We start from the raw sequence: 19,284 nt of genomic DNA, 5'->3' as shown, positions 1-19,284 counted from the left end.
GGACCGATATCTCGATCACCTATGCTGTAACCAGTAACCAGTAACCATTCCAATCTTAAAAAACTTTTTTTATTGAAAAAAGAGCCGAATCAATCCACATCCTAAATAATTTTCCCCATTCACTTAGGCAGGAATTCTCGCAACAAAATCATCTTTCTCAAATTCCAAAATATTTATAAATCCAGTAATTTGATAAGTAAAACATTTAACTATTCTGAACATAGAATAACATAGGGTACTTGCATTAACAGAATCATTTAATTCAGCGATATGTAAAACATTTATCTATTCTGAAGTGAGAATAGGGAAAACAATATTTACATTATAGGATTCAAAATAAATATCACTTGAACAATAAGTGATGATAGGAATACTTGCCTTTGGGATTTAGCAGTTAGTCACACTCGTAGAAACACATCTATTCTGACATTCTGTCTCAAAACATCTCCGTCCTTCTTTTCAACACTCACTGATATACTGCTCCTGCGATTGGTAAAAGCCAGACATCCCATATTATTCCATCTCATTCTTTATCCAACGTCTTGTTCTGATCAGCTCGAGAGATCCGCATCTATAATTAAAAGATATAACTTTAGTCGCCTAAACGATAATCACTCGATGAACTGCGCGTCAAAAGCCTATCGTCTACCCATACGATAGCCCATACATAAATATAACAGACAATCACAGAACTCTTGATCCACATACACACATAATTCACATACACCTAAGCACATAACTCATGTATCACATAATTCATATCACACACGCCTCGGTTCGTCAAAAGGTTCGACTTGGTACGTTTAAAACTGAAATCAGGTCAAAAATATGATTTATCGATCAATAATTGATTCAGAATGACTTGTAAAACAAGCGAACTTTCGAAAAAAAAGGATTTGGGTCTCGAAAATATTTTTTTAATGAAAACATAATTTTTTTTCTGAGTCTAGAGGCGTTTGTTTGGTATTAAACGAACGAACGGTTTATTTATTATGAAATTTTGAACATTTTTAAGAATTAAAACGGGTCTCCGAATCATTTAATAATTATATAATAGGGATCGAACACCGGAAAATAATTTTATAAGAATTATCGAGCCTGGAAAATAATTTAAAATAATATTTTAAAACTCGAAACTATTTTTCGTCTAATTAAATAATCAATTAAAATTAATTAATAACTAATTAAATTAATTAATCAATTAATATTTAAATTAATTGACTAATTAAATAATTAATTATCAACTAAGATTAATTAAGTAATTAATTAAGATTTATTTTAGAATTAAAAGTAATTTTCTGAATAAAAAAATATTGATTTTTGAAATTTAAAATAATTAAAAATCAGAATTTGAAAATAATTATAAAAGGAAAAACAACTTTTGAAAATAAATAAAACAGGAATCTAATTTTTGTATATTTTTAAAATTCTAGAGGCTGAAATACAAAATCATCCAAACCAGGGGGGGTCAAACAGCATTTTGGCCGTCTTCCCCACCCTCCGCCGGCGGTCGCCATTGCCGGCGACCCCGAGTTTTCCGGCCACCTGAAATAACGCCCAGAATCACACGAAATCAACAAGGCATGTTCCTTTTTATACCAGCAATTCATCTGCAAGACTCGTTTCAACAAACGATATTTATTGCGACCGAAAAATCCGGTAAAAGCTTCGCCGCCGTTCGAGCTTCGAAACTCCGGCGAAGCCCTTCCCGTTATCCTTTGATTATCAAACTTATACCAAATGATTACTCTCTTAATGATCTATCTGATGGTATCAATTAATTCAACTAATAACCCCTGAATCAAAAATACCCAAAAATCAATTAAAAATATTCAAACCTATAAACCCTAATTTTTGAATTCGAGAATCAAACTCAAATTTTTATATGTTATTGAACTCCAAATTCATCATATAATATACCAAAATGACCAGGACGAAATTATCTACATGATTATGCCATCAAATCACACAAACAACATCAAGAACAAAAATTCATATTTTAATCCATATTTAATTTGAATTAAAATAAGTAAATCAGAAAAATACCTTGATTTTTGGGTAAAAACTGATGATTGATTCAGAAAGAAGATTTCGAGAGCTTCGTTTTGATATGCTGTACGCCCGAATCAGAGTCCGATAACGCCTTCGTTTGCGCATTTGATTTTCAGGAACGTATCGGTTTATAGGGTTTTTCTCTGTATTTACTGTATTTTTACTGGTTGCAAATGAATAAATGAAATAAATAAAATAAGAAATAGGCTATTTATATTTACGGAATATTGGTTCATTCTGGATCATTTTGGATCGATAAATTAGGTGCTTAACCGCTAAGTAACTACAAAACGATCCAAAAATAGATTAATTAGCCGCTAAGTAACTATAAAAATGATACAATTTAATACCAGATTTGGATAATTGTCAAAACCGAGCTTTTCATAAAACACCATATACGAAATTAAAGTAAAAATATCCCATCTCTCGAGAATACGGGTTTTGTTGATTTATCGAAATGGTTATCGTACCGAAAATTTTGCGACGGGCCGCGCACGGGTCAAACCGTAATTCGGATCGAAAAAGTCAAAACACGGAAAATGTCCAAAATTACCAGATTAGGTTAGGATGGAGTTTTTGGAAGAGTTTCGGGTTGTAAAAACGCAAAAACAGTTGAAGTTAGACGATTCCCGGCTTTATAAAATAGACACTGGAACACCACGACGAACTACGATCTCTTTCAAGTACATATGAACTAACTTGTCGAGCGAAAATCTTTCATTTATAGGCAGAAAATGAGCTGACTTGGTAAGTCTATCTACTATAACCCAAATGGCATCATGATTAGTCCTTGTCCTTGGTAATCCAACTATGAAATCCATGGTAATATGTTCCCACTTCCATTCTGGAATCTCCAATGGCTGTAGCAATCCGCTTGGTCTCTGATGCTCTGCTTTAATTCTCTGACAGGTATAGCATTTGTTAATCCATTCCGCAATTTCCCTCTTCATATCTGGCCACCAATAATTCTTCTTTAAATCTCTGTACATTTTGGTACTCCCTGGATGGATGGAATATCTTGAACTATGTGCCTCTTGTAAAATTTCATTTTTCAGCTCCGTTACTGGTGGAATCCAAATTCGTGAAGAAAACCTAAGAATACCTTGATCATCTTGTTGCGTGCATAATTCCTCACCTACCAAACTATTTATATCTTGATCCATTACCTCTTTCTGGCATTTCTTTAATTTCTCCAATAACTCCGGTTGGAAAATCATACCGTACACTTTTGCTTCCTCAGGCTTGCAAATTTTAATCTCCAATTCCAATTTTTGAAATTCTTTATATATCTCTTCAGGTACGGATAACACATTTAACCTTTCCTTCCGACTTAACGCATCTGCTGCAACGTTCGCCTTACCGGGATGATAATTAATCGAACAATCATAATCCTTAATCAATTCTAACCATCTCCTTTGTCTCATATTAAGTTCCTTCTGGGTAAATATATATTTCAAACTTTTGTGATCCGTGAAAATCTCACATTTTTCTCCATACAAATAATGTCTCCAAATCTTCAAAGCGAAAACTATAGCTGCTAACTCCAAATCATGAGTAGGGTACTTCTGTTCGTGTGGTTTCAATTGCCTTGACGCATACGCAATCACCTTGTCGTGCTGCATAAGAACACATCCTAATCCTTTGTAAGAAGCATCGCTATAAATTAAAAAATTCCCTTGATCGTCTGGAAGTGACAAAACAGGTGCTGTGATTAATCTCCGCTTCAATTCCTGAAAACTTCCTTCGCACTTGTCATTCCATATAAACTTTTCATTCTTTCATGTAAGCTTTGTCAATGGTGTTGGAATTCTTGAGAAATTCTGAACGAATCGTCGATAATATCCTGCCAATCCCAAGAAACTTCTTACCTCAGTGGGTGTTCTCGGTCTTTCCCAATTCGTAATTGCCTCAATCTTTGCCGGGTCCACTTTGATCCCTTCATTACTGACTATGTGTCCTAAGAACTGAACTTCCTGTAGCCAAAACTCACACTTCGACAATTTAGCATATAACTTCTTTTTCCTTAAAATCTCTAAAGTTGTCCTTAAATGTTCCGCATGATCCTCCTCCGTCTTTGAATAGATCAAAATATCGTCTATAAATACTATAACGAACTTGTCCAAATATTCCTTGAAAATTCTGTTCATCAGGTCCATAAACGCTGTTGGGGCATTGGTCAATCCAAAAGACATCACTAAAAACTCGTTATGTCCATACCTTGTTCTGAAAGCTGTCTTTGGTATATCTTCTGGTTTGATTTTCAGTTGATGATATCCCGATCTTAAATCGATTTTGGAGAAATACTTGGCTCCCTTCAATTGGTCAAACAAATCATCAATTCTGGGTAACGGATACTTATTCTTGATTGTCAACTTGTTGAGCTCCCTATAGTCGATGCACAATCTCATGCTTCCATCCTTCTTCTTGACAAATAATACCGGTGCACCCCACGGAAATACGCTGGGTCTGATTACTCCTTTCTCTAACAGCTCTTGTAATTGCTTCGCTAACTCTTTCATCTCAACGGGCGCCATTCTATACGGGGCCTTGGATACTGGTTCGGTTCCAGGTGCTAAGTCGATTGCAAATTCAATTTCTCTATCTGGAGGAAGTCCTGGTAACTCGTCGGGAAACACGTCTGGAAATTCCTTCACAACTGGAATATCTTCAAGTTTTGCTGGCTCCTGACTTCTATCGATCACATATGCTACGAAATGCTCACATCCTTGTCGTAGTAACTTCTTGGCTTGAATCATCGTTAAGAACTTCTTTACCTGCTTCTGTCCCTTGAATGTTACTATTCTTTCGTCTGGCGTTTTCACCATTACTTTCTTATTTCGACAATCTATCTGAGCATCATGCTTAGATACCCAATCCATTCATAATATAACGTCAAATTCTCCTAACTTAAATGGTATCAAATCTACACAAAACTTACTACCAGAAATCTCAATCTCATAATTCCCACAAACTTGGTTAACAGTTACACGTTCTTGATTTGCTAATTCCACCGTCATTATTTCATTTAAATACCCAACTGGACAATTTAACTTACTAACAAAATCTTGTGAAATAAACGATCGAGTTGCTCCCGAATCTATTAACACTTTGGCACATAAAAAATTCACATTAAGCGTACCTGCCACGACATCCGTATCCTGGATCGTATCCTTCACCGACATGTCAAAAACTCTAGCCCTCAGAGTCTCATTCACTGTTGGGGTAGATCCCATAATCCTCAATGCATTACTGACTGGGGCTGGTGTCTTGCAATCCCTGGCCATATGTCCTGGCTTCCCACATTTAAAGCATGTAAATCCAATGGCTGGAACCTTCACTGCTGGATTCCGGATAGGCTGATCCTTATTTGCTGGCTCTCTTGCTGGCTGATTTCGGCACTCCCTCGAGTAGTGCCCTTTCTGGTTGCATTTAAAACATACCACATTCAACTTGGTACAAACTCCTCCATGCTTCTTTCCACATACTTGACAATCTGGAAAAGTTAATCTCAACTGATTCGGCTGATTCACATTAGATGGACGATTGCCCTATCCTCCGTCTCCTGCATTTTGTCTCCTGAAATTAAAATTTCTCCCTGGCTGAAACTTGCCCTTCTTAAAATTTGGAAACTTCCTTGTTTGTGACTGACCCTCACTTCCCTCAACTTTTTTTTTCTTGCTTTCCTTTTCTTTCTGGAACATCTCACTCTCTGTCTCTGCGATCAAAGCTTTCTGTACAACCCCGGCATAGGTATCCAATTCAAAAATAGCTACCTTCCCTCTGATCCATGGCTTCAAGCCTTGCTGGAATCTCTTAGCTTTCTTTCTATCAGTATCAACATACGACGGCACATACCTTGACAATTCCTCAAACTTCCCTTCATAATCTGTTACCGACATGTTCCCTTGCTTTAATTCTAAAAACTTCAGCTCCATTTGATCCTGAACAAACTGAGGAAAATACTTTTCTAAAAACAATTCCTTAAACCTTTCCCAAGTAATAACATCTGTGCTTTCCAATGTCTTCACCATCTCCCACCAATAGGTGGCCTCATTCTTCAGATAGTAACTTGCAAATTCAACCTTCTGCTCCTCTTTCACTTTTACCAAGGCAAATGCCTTCTCTATTTCCTTTAACCACACATTTGCTTCAATTGGCTCTAAGGAACCCTTGAATTCTGGTGGGTTTACTGCCTGAAACGTTTTGAAAATTACCTAGGGATTGGTCTGTCTCTGCTGTTGTTGTGCCAGGTGAACTGTTTGTTGGGCCAAGATTTGAAGAATCTGGGCTATTGCTGGGTCCATGGGTCCTGGGTTCACATTCTGGTTTGTATCATCTTGGTTGTTATTGTTATTGTTGTTGGTTTCTTCATTCTGGGTGTTGGTGCGGGTATTTCTTCTGGGAGGCATTTTCTGTAAAGAATCAATCAATTTATTTAGCTTTTGAATCAAATCTTTGTATAAAAGAAAAGTTTTGTAAAATAGAAATATCTCTTTTTGAAAACAGTTGTAACTAAGTAAATTGCATGCTTCTTTACAGAATATAAACAGTTATGGAAAACAGGGTACATGGTATCACAGGGTTTACTGGTGCAATAAATAAGGTAAAGTAAAACAGGTGCGATAAAGTATATGACAGTGTTGGAAAGGAAAAGGTACTGATATATAGATCAAAAGTTTTAGGTAGTACAGGCGTAAAGACGCTTCGGAAGTAAAATCAAAAAGGGTACAACAACCTACTCACTAGTCAACATCGCTAGTCTATAAATATAACTCAAAAGTCTACTGATACACACTACACACTACTGTCCATACTACATAACCATAACAACACTGCTCAGCATCTCCATCTCAAAATCTCTAGCTCATGGCAAATCTGGACCTCCTGTCTCCTCAAGCTCCTCTAGAACCCACTTAGCCCACTCCACTAGGAAATCAGGGGTGATGTCCTCATGTGTAGCCTCAGCAATCCTCACAGCAGCTGCTCTATGAAACGCCTAGAGCCTCTCCCTAAGTCGCCTCTCACCACTCCCCATCTCTCTGGTACGCATGATATGCAATAACTCCCTGATCTGACCCTGTAGGAATCGCTGCTCCATAAGGCAAGCCTCAAACTGATGATATGGGACAGGATAGGAAGAGAATTGGAAAGGTACTCCTGTAACTGAATGACTAGTAAAGCCTGAATCAGCAGGTGAGGGTCCTCTGACAGGTGGCCTCATGCCTGGAGGTGGAATAGCCTGCAATGGTACGGGCTGCAACACCGGTGGAGGTAGAATAGCCAATGCTGGTGGAATCACAGGATGTGGATCTGATGCTGGTGCTCCAACTGAAGGCTCTGAGTGATCAGCTGATACGGGAATGAAAGAGTCGGCCATCTCTGCTATCTGAAATCATATCGCAATATAAGAATCTCGTACCACGAAGCAAACTATACTAATACCGGTTATACCATAACACTCAACCTCTCGATGCTCTATCATCCTACCTTACTTCTAATCCTATCCCTCTACCCATTCCCGTCAACCTAGGCTTGTGTCAGTGACTTATAACCTGTAGCTCTGATACCAAACCTGTGGCGCCCTCCAAACCCGGGTCAGAAGTTTGGGGTCCACACACACACCTTAATTATAACCTGTTTATAACAATAATAAAGATAATAATAATATATGCAGTGACCCTACTTACCAACCACCACAGACCGCAACAGGTTAAAGTATGCACACAAGCCAAACACACTAATATATTACAAACCGTTCAAATCCCAACTATTTCAAACTCAAACTGAGTATTAAACATTATTACAAACTTTTACAAACTTAAATTATTCCAAAAGAAGCCTACTAGCTCCACTTTCTCATCCTGAACCCCTAGCTCTCGCGCTGGACTGGGGATCCTCTTTACCAACTGGTTCCTTTTTAACTGGAAAGAATATAAACAACATTGCACAAATGAGCTAACTAGCTCAGCAAGTCACAATGACAAAACTGAGAATAATGATCATCAGATGAATATGGTTATGATATCAAGTGAACAATGGATTATGATTTAGAATTGGATATTATACTTTTAATTTAAAAACCAAGGTTAGGCTGCTGATCAGTCACGCACTAACCCCGAGCAAGGCACACAGTATTGCTCTAACTACTGGATCCAAGGCACACATTGGCCTAACTTGACCATTATATGGTCTGACGATGAATCTGGTCCACAATTTTATAAAAATAGTCCAATTCTAACATAATAACAGAATATGCAATAATAAACAATAACCAGAATCAATAACAACAATAAGTGTTTAACAATGAAAGGGTTTCAATCCTTGTAAGGATCAATAAGTCAATTTATAAGCTTGGATGCTGGATAATGAAGAATTGGATAACAGAGGAATCAACATTTCAGGGTTTCAAAGATTTGGGCTTTCAAAGCATAGGATGCAATGATTGAGTATACAAGTAATTCAGTTCAGTGTTTGGGATTTTGTTTGCATGTATTTGTAGAGTAGTATCGTATGCTTGAGATTCGTGTTTGGGTACAGAACAATCAATGGTCTAGAAAGAATAAGGTTCATGGCTCAAGAACAATAACTGGAATCAGGGTTTGGGTTTCTGTGCTTCAAAGCACTTGCAATATCACAGGATTATCAAGTACTACAATATCTCGAGAAAGTTTAGAACACTTGCCTGATATTAGCTTACTACACTGCACTCGTTTCCAATCACAACCGTCTTACTCTTCAACTATCTGTTTCCCTTTCTTACGTCTTGCCTCTTCTGCTCACATATCATAAGCATCTATCAATAATTTACTCATGGAATTCTATTCAACACATACTTCTATCTACCCTTCGTTTTACCCAAATCCGATTAACGGATTGAAAGTTACGCAATAATCAGTAAACATCGAATATATAGACCGATAGTCAATTAACAAGTCACATATAGCACATAATACATCACGTAATCAATGATATATTATTTATAAAGAAGTCTCGGGTCATAAATAGGCTTTCTGGTATTTAAAATGATTTTTAAAACTTTTTTCGAAATTAAAACGGGTCGTTGGATCAATTTCGGGTTAATAAACAGGGTTCGGTTGGCCAATTCTGGCTCCGAAATAATTTTAGAATAATTATCGAGCCTTGGAAATAATTTAGAATAATATTTTAAAGCTCGAAACTATTTTTCAGAATTTTTAAATCATTTTTAAATAATTAAATCTAATTAAATAATTAATTAAAATCAATTAATAATTAATTAAATCAATTAATCAATTAATTTTCGAATTAATTGACCAATTAATCAATTATAAATTAACTGAAATTAATTAACTAATTAATTTAGATTTATTTATGAATTAAAAATAATTTTCAGAATTAAAATAATAATTTTTAGAATTTTCAGAAATTAAAAACGAATTTTTATAATAAAAATAAATAGGAAATATGATTTTTAAACATTTTATAAACAGGAATCCTAAATTTGCAAAGTCTGGAAACTTCAGGGACCTAACTGCATCGTTTTCAAAAGTTCAGGGACCAAACTGCAATTTTTACACCCCGTCGCCGGAAAACAGTCGGGTTCGCCGGAGAACACGATTCCCGGCGTCCTCACCTTACCACAAGCTCCAGATCACATCTACACAACACCAGGAACACAACCATGCAATCAAAACAACCTAACAATCCTTGAGTTGGCCGGAATTTGGCCGTGAAATTTCCCAGTTTCCGGCGAACATCGGAAAACTTCAAAACACAACTCCCTTCTCTACAGACCTCGTTGGTTCATGAAACTTATACGACTAGATTGCAAATTTCACAGAGAACACAACCCACTATAACACAACATCATTCTGTAACAGAATAAGAAACCCCCAAATTTCAATTAAGAACATTCATACGGGTTATAAACCCTAATTTTGAAATTCGAAAATTAAACCCACTTTTGAGCATGTTATTGAACTCCAAATCAGACGTATGACATATGAAAATCATCAGGAAAATAAGCTCTACAACATGCAATCATCAAATCATACAATCAATCATCCGAACAAAAATTCATATTTTTAATAAAATAAATTCGAAAATAAATAAATTTTTAGAAAAATAACCTTGATTTCTGCAGTGAAACAAAACTCAGAATCTAATAGAACACTTCAAATCCTTCATTTTGGTTACTCAAGCTTTGAAAACAGAGATCGATAACGCCTTCGTTTTGCTGTTTGATTCTTAGAACAGTTTATGTAATTAGGGCTTTTCTCTGAAAATTATATAATTATCTGTCTGCAAATGATTTTGATACGAAATAAAATACGGTAAAAGGCTATTTATATTTACGAAAAATTAGTATCCCGTTGGATCATTCCGGATATAAAACGATACGTTTATTTGTAAAAACTGATCCAAACGGTATCGGTTTTCGGGATAATTATCCAAATCAGTACAATTTGTACTACGGTCTTGGTCTCAGCGCCTGGTTACACGTATTACGAAGTGATAATTGGGATAGTTCAATAAAAAGCTCCCGTTTATCAAAAATACGGGTTTTATTAATTTACCGAAACGAATATTGTATCGAAAATGTTGCGCCGGGACCCGCGCAGGACAAACCGTACGCCGGATCGAAAAAGTCGAAACATGGAATATGCTCGGAATATTACAATTAGGTTAGGAAGGAGTTCTCGAAAGAGTTTCGGGTTCCAAAAACGTAATAACGGGTGACGTCGGTTGGTTCCTGTTTTTATAAAATAGATTTTAATTACCCGGAAAAAGATTTTAGAAATTTCATATGATTCTTATAAATCCATAAACCAACATAAAAATAATTAGGAAGATATGACAATTATCTATATTTTATTTTGGACATATAAAAATTAAAATACTCAATTAATATTATTTTTGAATATTCAAGTACAGATAACACTTAACAATTAGCTCATAGAATAGATACTGAACACACATAATAATTATATAATAGCAAAAATAATTACACGATATATCCCAGATATTACATTTGATGCATGAAGTTTGGCCTTTTTCCAAGATACTAAGACTCATTTCATTCACAGGGATTTATGTGACTTGTGAGTGGTGATGAAAAGTCTTATCTGGTTTCTGTATCTGACCAAATTTCTTTTGAATGTCTGCAACAATCTTCTTCCATTTATCATTTAGCTCCTTCTCAGCTGCTGCTACATCAATCTTTGTCAGTTTATCATTTGATTCCAGTTTTCCTGCTGTTAGATTGATGAGATCAATGCTATCTATAACTGATGGCTTAGTGAAAGCAATTGCTGTCACAATTAATTTGCTGACTTAAATGTTGAGTTATTTCTCCCCCTCACTTGATGAACCTTTCTCCCCCTTTTTGTTAGCATCAAGTTGTTGAGAAGAAGGGAGTTGTGCAGCCACCAACTGTTGGAGCAGAGCAGTCTGAGCTTCCTGATTTGCAAGTATGTTGGCCACTGACTTCTCCATATTAGACAGCCTAAAGTCCATGGCCTCAACTTTTCTATTTAGATCAGCTTCTTTCCTGAGCTTTTGAGCTATCTCAGTCATGGTGGTTCCTGGAAGTCTGGCATCCACCCTTTCCACAAAATCTTGTTTGACTTCAGAAATTTCTTGCTTCATTTCATCCACACTTTGACTGTGTTGGAGAGCTTGAATCTTGTGCAGTTGTAGAGCTTCAAGATGTGTTGTGAGTAATCTTTTAGTGTTGGCACTTGTGGATGCCTGAATTGCTGTTTGGGTGTCATGAATCATCTTGAATAAGGTGGATTGGAGATGTGAATATGAACATTATTTAGTCAGCATCCAGGAAGGAATATATGCATCTCCTCCTATGCTCATGCTATCATCTTGCACATCTTCACCATCATCCCCAAAAGAGAATTCAGCCATTTTAGGATCACTTCCAGTTGTAGATGGCATATCAGTGATTGCATCATTTGCCCTTTGTAGAGAAGCATGTGTATGCACTAGATTCAGCATCCTTTCAACATCCTTATTGCCCTGTCTAGCTAGAGTTTGATAAGCTGGAACAGGATGAGTAAATGTCTCAGCATCCAGGGAGATAGAATCTATGATAACTTGATATTCTTGCTGAAATAGTCTCTCCCTTTCTGCATCACTGCCAATCAATGACTCACTAGCAATGGTTTCCATCCTTATAACTCCTGTACCTGCATTTCTCTCATTTTCTCTCCTTTGTTGCATCAAGGGCTCCCCTTGGCTCACCACTCTCACACCCTCACCTTCACCTTCTTAGGTGGGACTTCTCTCACTCTCTTTTGCCAGGCTGGAACAAATAGCCTGCATGAGTTCACTCTTGTCCTCTCCTTTTTCCAGGAAGCAACCCAGCCTCTCACTCATTGCACTCCCTTTCCTCAGTCCTAAGAGTGATAATACAACTACTAACTCATCTACACTTGTAACAATTGTTGAAAGTAGTTAGGAAAGCCGACGGATGACTGTTGTTAGGCACATCCATCGGGATATAATCATGAACCGACGGATGAACAATATCCATCGGAATAGAAGAAATGAATGAGTTTGGACTGGAAACTATTGTGGACTCTGTGTAGATTGATGAAAATTTTGGCACAGATGTTTCAACAGTGCCTGAAAGAATTGGCAAGTGAGCCAACAAATCATCCAAAAGATGATGCTCACTTGTACTACATTTTGGCTTCCCCAACAGAGTTAAAGAAGGGGAATCAGGAATTGATGTGTTGATCATGTCCACATCCAGAGAATTTGTGGGAGAGTTTGGTGTTTGTGGTGCCTCTATTACTAAAGATTTTAACTGTGACTCCACATTTATTGGAGCCACATCAAACTGACTTTGAGATGGTGCAGTGACTGAGTCTTTAGCTTCAGTTTGCACTGTGTGTGTTTCTTGTGCATCCCCATGGGTTTTAGATCTCTTCTTTTTGGCATAGGTTTGAGGTGAACTAGTGTCCCTTATCCTTTTGGCCTGTGTTCCTGGTTGGAAGTTTGTTTTAATAGTAACATCCTTTTGAGAGGATAAAACTATAGATGTGCTGATTTCCTTATTAACTACCACAGTTTGTTAGGAAACTATGGTGTGGCTAGGCTTGGGTACACTTACCTCACCAACCTTATCCTTAGGGTTTCTTTGATTTTCACCCTGTCCCTCACCTATCTTACCACCCTTCACACTCCCCTCTTTAGGTTTGGTAGATTTTGCAACTGGTTTCTTTTGGGAGAAACCAGAGGGGGCTTTCTTTGATTTGGATTTTGAAGTTTTAGTTTTGGTAGCTTGGATAGGTATCTGTTGGGTCATTGCCATAGATGCCATAGCTATATTTAAAGGTAAAGAAATTTGTGAGGTTGGAAGAGTAGTGACGGTGGTGCTTACCTCACTTACCTGAGGGCCCTCCATTATTGGAAAGTAGAAGAGGGGCACCTCTTTGTGGTGACTTGCTCTGTTCAGATCTGCAATTATTCTCCTTTATTGAACCCAACAATCCAGTTTGTTGGTTGGGTCTTCAATAGCAATATTCTCAATAAGATGCTTATCAAGAATCATAAAAAATCTAGCATAATAGACACTTTTACCTCTCTTATTTACTTCCCCTAACTTATAGCCTAATTTAAACACAACCATGTCACTGAAATTATGATAATTATCAGTAACTAGCATATAAAGCATGTTAAGCATGATAGTATTGACTGAATCAAAATTACTTATTTTTCCAGAAAATATCTTGGTAACTATATCACACAAATAACTCCATTCCTTTTCAAGACCTAGCCTTCTAATATCACTTAACTTAGAGGTAGTAAGTGCATAGCCAATAGAATTAAGCATGGTAACTAAATTAACATCTGTGTGTGGAACAGTAGTAGTGTTTTCAGGAATCTTAAAGCATGCTTGAATTGTGTCACTATTAATGCAACATTCCTTACCTTTGAGTGTGAAAGTTATGGTTTTGTTTATAGACTGGTACACCACAGTTATCCATATCTCATCCATAACTTCACAGTAGATTGTGGGTGATTCCAGCATCACATAACTGAGTTTGCAACTTTTCACAAAATCCATCATTTTGTGAAAAACTTCAGACGCCGGAATTTCCTTGTTCACAAGAGCTACAAAGTTGTTCTTCTCATAGATAATCCAGACTGAGACATGATTTTGACTACTGGTGCCATTGTTAGACTAAGAGAATTTGCAGAGAGAAAGAGAGTATTTGCTTTGGAGAAGAAGAGAGTTAGAACAATTGATTTGAGAATGATAAAAGAAAAGAATAAAAATGAATATTGCTTTTATACTATCTCAGAAATAAACTTTCAAAAGTAATAAAGTGAAATAAAGTAACCAATTAAAATAGCCCAAAATATCCGTTTAAAATAAATAAACTGTCAAAATTCTGTCAATTATCCGTCCTGATATACTTACAGACTATAAGTATATTCGATGGATAATGTTCAGAGTTCCAACGACCATGATGAAAACAATTTGACGGATGAGAATAAAACAGTTATCCGTCGGGTATAAAATGATCCAGAAAAGTAATTGATTTTAATTAAGCTATTCTATTCTGATGGATGATTAAACTCGATGGATAATGAGCATCCGCCGGGATGTAAATTTTGACTTAGCCAAAATTTCATCTAAAATAGAAAAATTAATTAAGTTTCTGGCTGCATTACAACTTGCAAATATATCTGTAATGATTTAAGAGTAATTAAGCATACCTAACTCACTTATCAATCTGGAAAAGGTGGATTCATCAAGTGGCTTGGTAAAGATATATGCTAGCTGCTTTTCACTTGGAACAAAATGAAGTTCCACAGTAACATTCATCACATGTTCCCTAATGAAGTAGTACTTGATTTCTATGTGCTTTCTTCTTGAATGCTGTATTGGATTTTCAGTGATGGCAATTGCATTTGTGTTATCACAGATAATAGGAATTATGTCCACTTGTAGACCATAGTCCAATAATTGGTTTTTCATCCATAAAATCTATGCACAGCAACTACCAGCAACAATATATTCAGCTTTAGTTGTAGAAGTAGAAACTGAATTTTGCTTTTTACTGAACTAGGACACAAGCTTGTTTCCTAAGAATTGACAGGTTCCTGTTGTACTTTTTATATCAATTTTACAACCTGCATAATCTGCATCTAAATAACTAGTTAGATCAAAACCAGAATCTTTAGGGTACCAAATGCCAAGTTTTGGTGTTCCCTTGAGATACCTGAAAATTCTCTTACTAGCTACTAAATGAGATTCTCTAGGATCAGCCTGAAATCTAGCACAAAGACATGTACCAAACATTATATCTGGCCTACTAGCTATTAAGTACGGAAGTGAACCAACCATGCCTCTATAGCTTGAAATATCCACAGACTTTTCAGTAGTGTTTAACTCAAGTTTAGTTGCAGTGGCCATGGGAGTTTTTGCAGATGTGCAATCCATTAGTTGTAGACTTTTCTACATTATTCTTAGCCACTGTTTCTTGATCACTATCATCACTAACCATCTCAACATTATCAAACTTGAAGCTTTCATGCAAATCTCCATCTTGTAGTCCTTCATTCTTTTTTTAATCAAACACAACATGTACTGATTCCATAATAATGTTGGTTCTTAGATTATACACTCTATATGCCTTTCCAACAACATATCCAACAAAAATTCCTTCATCTGCATTGGCATCAAACTTCCCATGTTGATCAGTTTGATTCCTTAAGATGTAACATTTGCAGCCAAAGACATGAAGAAAATTTAGAGTTAGCTTCCTAATCATTAACAATTGATAGGGAGTCATGCATTTGGCTTGATTAACCAAAGAAATATTTTGAGTGTAGCATGCAGTATTCACAGCTTCAGCCCAAAAATATATTGGTAACTTTGATTCTTTAAGCATTGTCCTTGCAGCTTCAATTAGAGATCTGTTTTTCCTTTCCACAACTCCATTTTGTGGAGGAGTTCTAGCTACAGAAAACTCATGCATAATTCCATTCTCTTCACAAAATAATCTAATCACAGAGTTTTTGAACTCGGTTCCATTGTCACTCCTGATTCTTCTCAGTTTGAAGTCAGGATGATTGTTGACTTGCCTTATGTGATTGATGATGATTTCACTAGCTTCATCTTTGGACTTTAGACAATATGTCCAAGAGAACTTTGAGAAATCATCTACAATTACTAGGCAATATCTTTTCCTTGAGATGGACAACACATTGACTGGTCCAAGCAAATCTATGTGCAATAGTTGCAAAGGTTCTTCAATTGTTGAATCAAGCTTCTTTCTGAATGATGTTTTGATCTGCTTTCCTTTCTGGCATGCATCACAAAATCCATCCTTAGTAAAATCTACTTGAGGAATACCTCTAACCAATTCTTTCTTGAAAAGCTCATTCATGGTCTTGAAGTTTAGATGGGACAGCTTCTTGTGCCATAGCCAACTTTCATCTTGACTTGCTTTACTGAGAAGACAAGTGATTGATTCTGCATTTGATGAGTTGAAGTCAGCTAGGTATACACTTTGTTAGGTCACACACACACTGTAGAGGGGGTGAATATAGTGTATAGTACACTCAAATCGAACTTTAAGAACTTAAGTAACAGAAAACAAACTTTATTGAAACAATAAACTCTGTTATAGTATGGAACTGTTACCTCTCAGTGATGAACAAATATCACGAGAGCTGCTAGGGTTACAATGAATAATCTTTTCTAATAATGATAACATTTATAGTGTAAACCCTATATCTGTGTTTATATACTACACAGTTACAAGATAATCGCTAATTGATATGGAATATAATTCTGCTTCCTAAAATATATCAATCAGATATCTTTTCTTCCAAGTATTCCATTCTTTACGGAATTCCTTCTTCTTGCATATCTCTTCTTATGTTTATCTTGATCTTCTTTCCTTTAATCAGCTACTGTCCTTGTCTGATGGTCCTTCAGCACTTATGTTCTGATATCTATCTTCTGACGATTATCTCCTGATAACATATGTACTGATATCCTTAAGTCCTGACTTTCAGTATAAGTACTGATCAACAGTTAAGTACTGATTTATCCTGTTCAAGTAAGATCTGAAAGTTAAACATAAAACATATTAGCCATGACATTATCAAATATATCTAACAATCTCCCCCAACTTGTAAATTAACATAATATACAAGTTTAACAGATATTTGATGATGTCAAAAACATTAAGTACAAATGCATGAGAATTAGACTAGATAACTATAACTTGCAGTCCTTAAAGCTTTTACCAATTTCAACTTCTGATAACAACTTCAGTCTGTATAAATATCAGAATTTAAGCAGTTGTAGATCTTCTAATTGGCTTCATCATTTTCTGATCTCTCTGATGTCAGGAGTTGTTCTGAGATAGTTCTTCAACAAACATTTCTCAGCATATCTGAGTTCATCAATCATTCTCCTTTTGACATCTTTAAGCTCTGCAGTATCTTCACCAGTTTGAAAGATTGCAACTCTGAGATCATTGATCTTTGCTTTTCTCAACTCCTGATCTAGTCTTATGACATAAGCTTTGTCAGACTCCAGATTGAATTCAAGTCCCTTAATACCAAGATATGTTCTGATCTGTGCAGTATTAGGCTTCATATCAACAATATCACCATTGTGATCTCTGTACTTTGGAACATATATGCTGTCAGACTTAACAGAATAAAGCCTTTTCTGTCTTTGAATCTGTTCTTTTAAGTAGTTTGCAGCAGTCTCTGTTATTCTGTCATCCACTTGAAGTAAGAGAAGTACATGCTCCAATTCTTCAAAATACTTCAATGGAATGGCATTTTGTCTTATATGATAAACCCTACCATCTGTCATGAAATACAACATGATGTATTCTTTCAAGTAGGTATGGTAAACCATCTGTACAAATTCCAGTTGATTCAATCTCTCAGGAGTTGCTCCAATACCTGGTTCACTGAAGGAAGTTGGATTATTGGTAGTGTTGTGTACTCTTTTTTCATCAGCACTTCCCAATCCAGTTTTATCTCTAGCTTCCTTTCCAGTAACTACTCTTGCTTCAAAACCACTTGCAGTAGTCTTCAAAGATTGAGTATGTTTTGCTTTAGTGAATCCTGGTAGGAGTGTCTTTGATCTATTTTCTGATATCAAGTTAACTTGAGCTCTGTCAGAGGTTACTTGCTTCTTCTGAATATCAGAACTCACAATTTCTTGACTCTGAACAACTTGAGCCATGTCAGAGGTTGTTTTAAGAACTTTTCTTGAAGTCAGAGCAAGATCATCTTTTTCATCAGTAATTTCTTCTTCCTCAGGAGGTACATACACCTTGATAGGTTCACCAACCTTTTCTTTACCCTTGGATCTTGGATCTATCTATGGTTGTGATCTAGCCAACGTTGCTTCAATATGTGTCCTTTCTTTGATCACAATGCCTTTGAGTTTTGGAAGTGACTTTTTACCAGAAGCTTCAGATTTAGATGTGACTTTCTCTGATTTAAGTCTGGCTTCTTCTTCCTTTAAACTTTCCAAGTCCATTCCTGGATTTTCTTGAAGAAATAACTGTCTTGAAATTTCCTCATCAAGATCTAGAAGTTCATCAGAACTTATCCTTTTACCAGCAGCAGAACTTATTCTTTTCCCAGTATCAGAACTCGATTCCTCGACTAGTGGATTTCTCCACAACACTCTAACTAGAGGTACAACTTTATTTTTAAGTGTCCTTTCTTTTCGATCCAAAATTCGCACTGGTTGTTCTATATAGGATAAATCTAGTTGGATTTCTACTGGTTCCAACGCCATCACATGGCTCGCATCAGCATTATACTTCTTCAGGAGAGATACATGAAACACATTGTGCAGATATTCCATTTGCGGAGGTAGCGCTAATTCATACGCTACTTTCCCAACTTGTCGCAATACTTCAAATGGTTCAATGTACCTTGGACTCAGCTTTCCTTTCTTTCCAAATCAAGTTAAACCTTTCCAAGGAGATATCTTCAACAAGACCTTGTCTCCAGTTTCGAATTGCACATCTTTCCGCTCTTGATTCGCGTACTTTGCCTGTCGGTCTTGAGCTGCAATTAATCTCTTTCGTATCATTTCAACTTTTTCCTTCGTTTGCTGCACTAGCTCGGGGCCAATTAACTTGCGCTCACCAACTTCGTCCCAATAAGTAGGGGATCTACACTTTCTTCCATACAACGCTTCATAAGGCGGCATGCCAATACTTGCGTGATAACTGTTGT

Source organism: Apium graveolens, chromosome 8 (genome assembly GCF_009905375.1).
Source record: "Apium graveolens cultivar Ventura chromosome 8, ASM990537v1, whole genome shotgun sequence".
Classification (NCBI taxonomy): Eukaryota; Viridiplantae; Streptophyta; class Magnoliopsida; order Apiales; family Apiaceae; genus Apium; species Apium graveolens.
Note: the sequence above shows the minus strand (reverse complement) of the source record.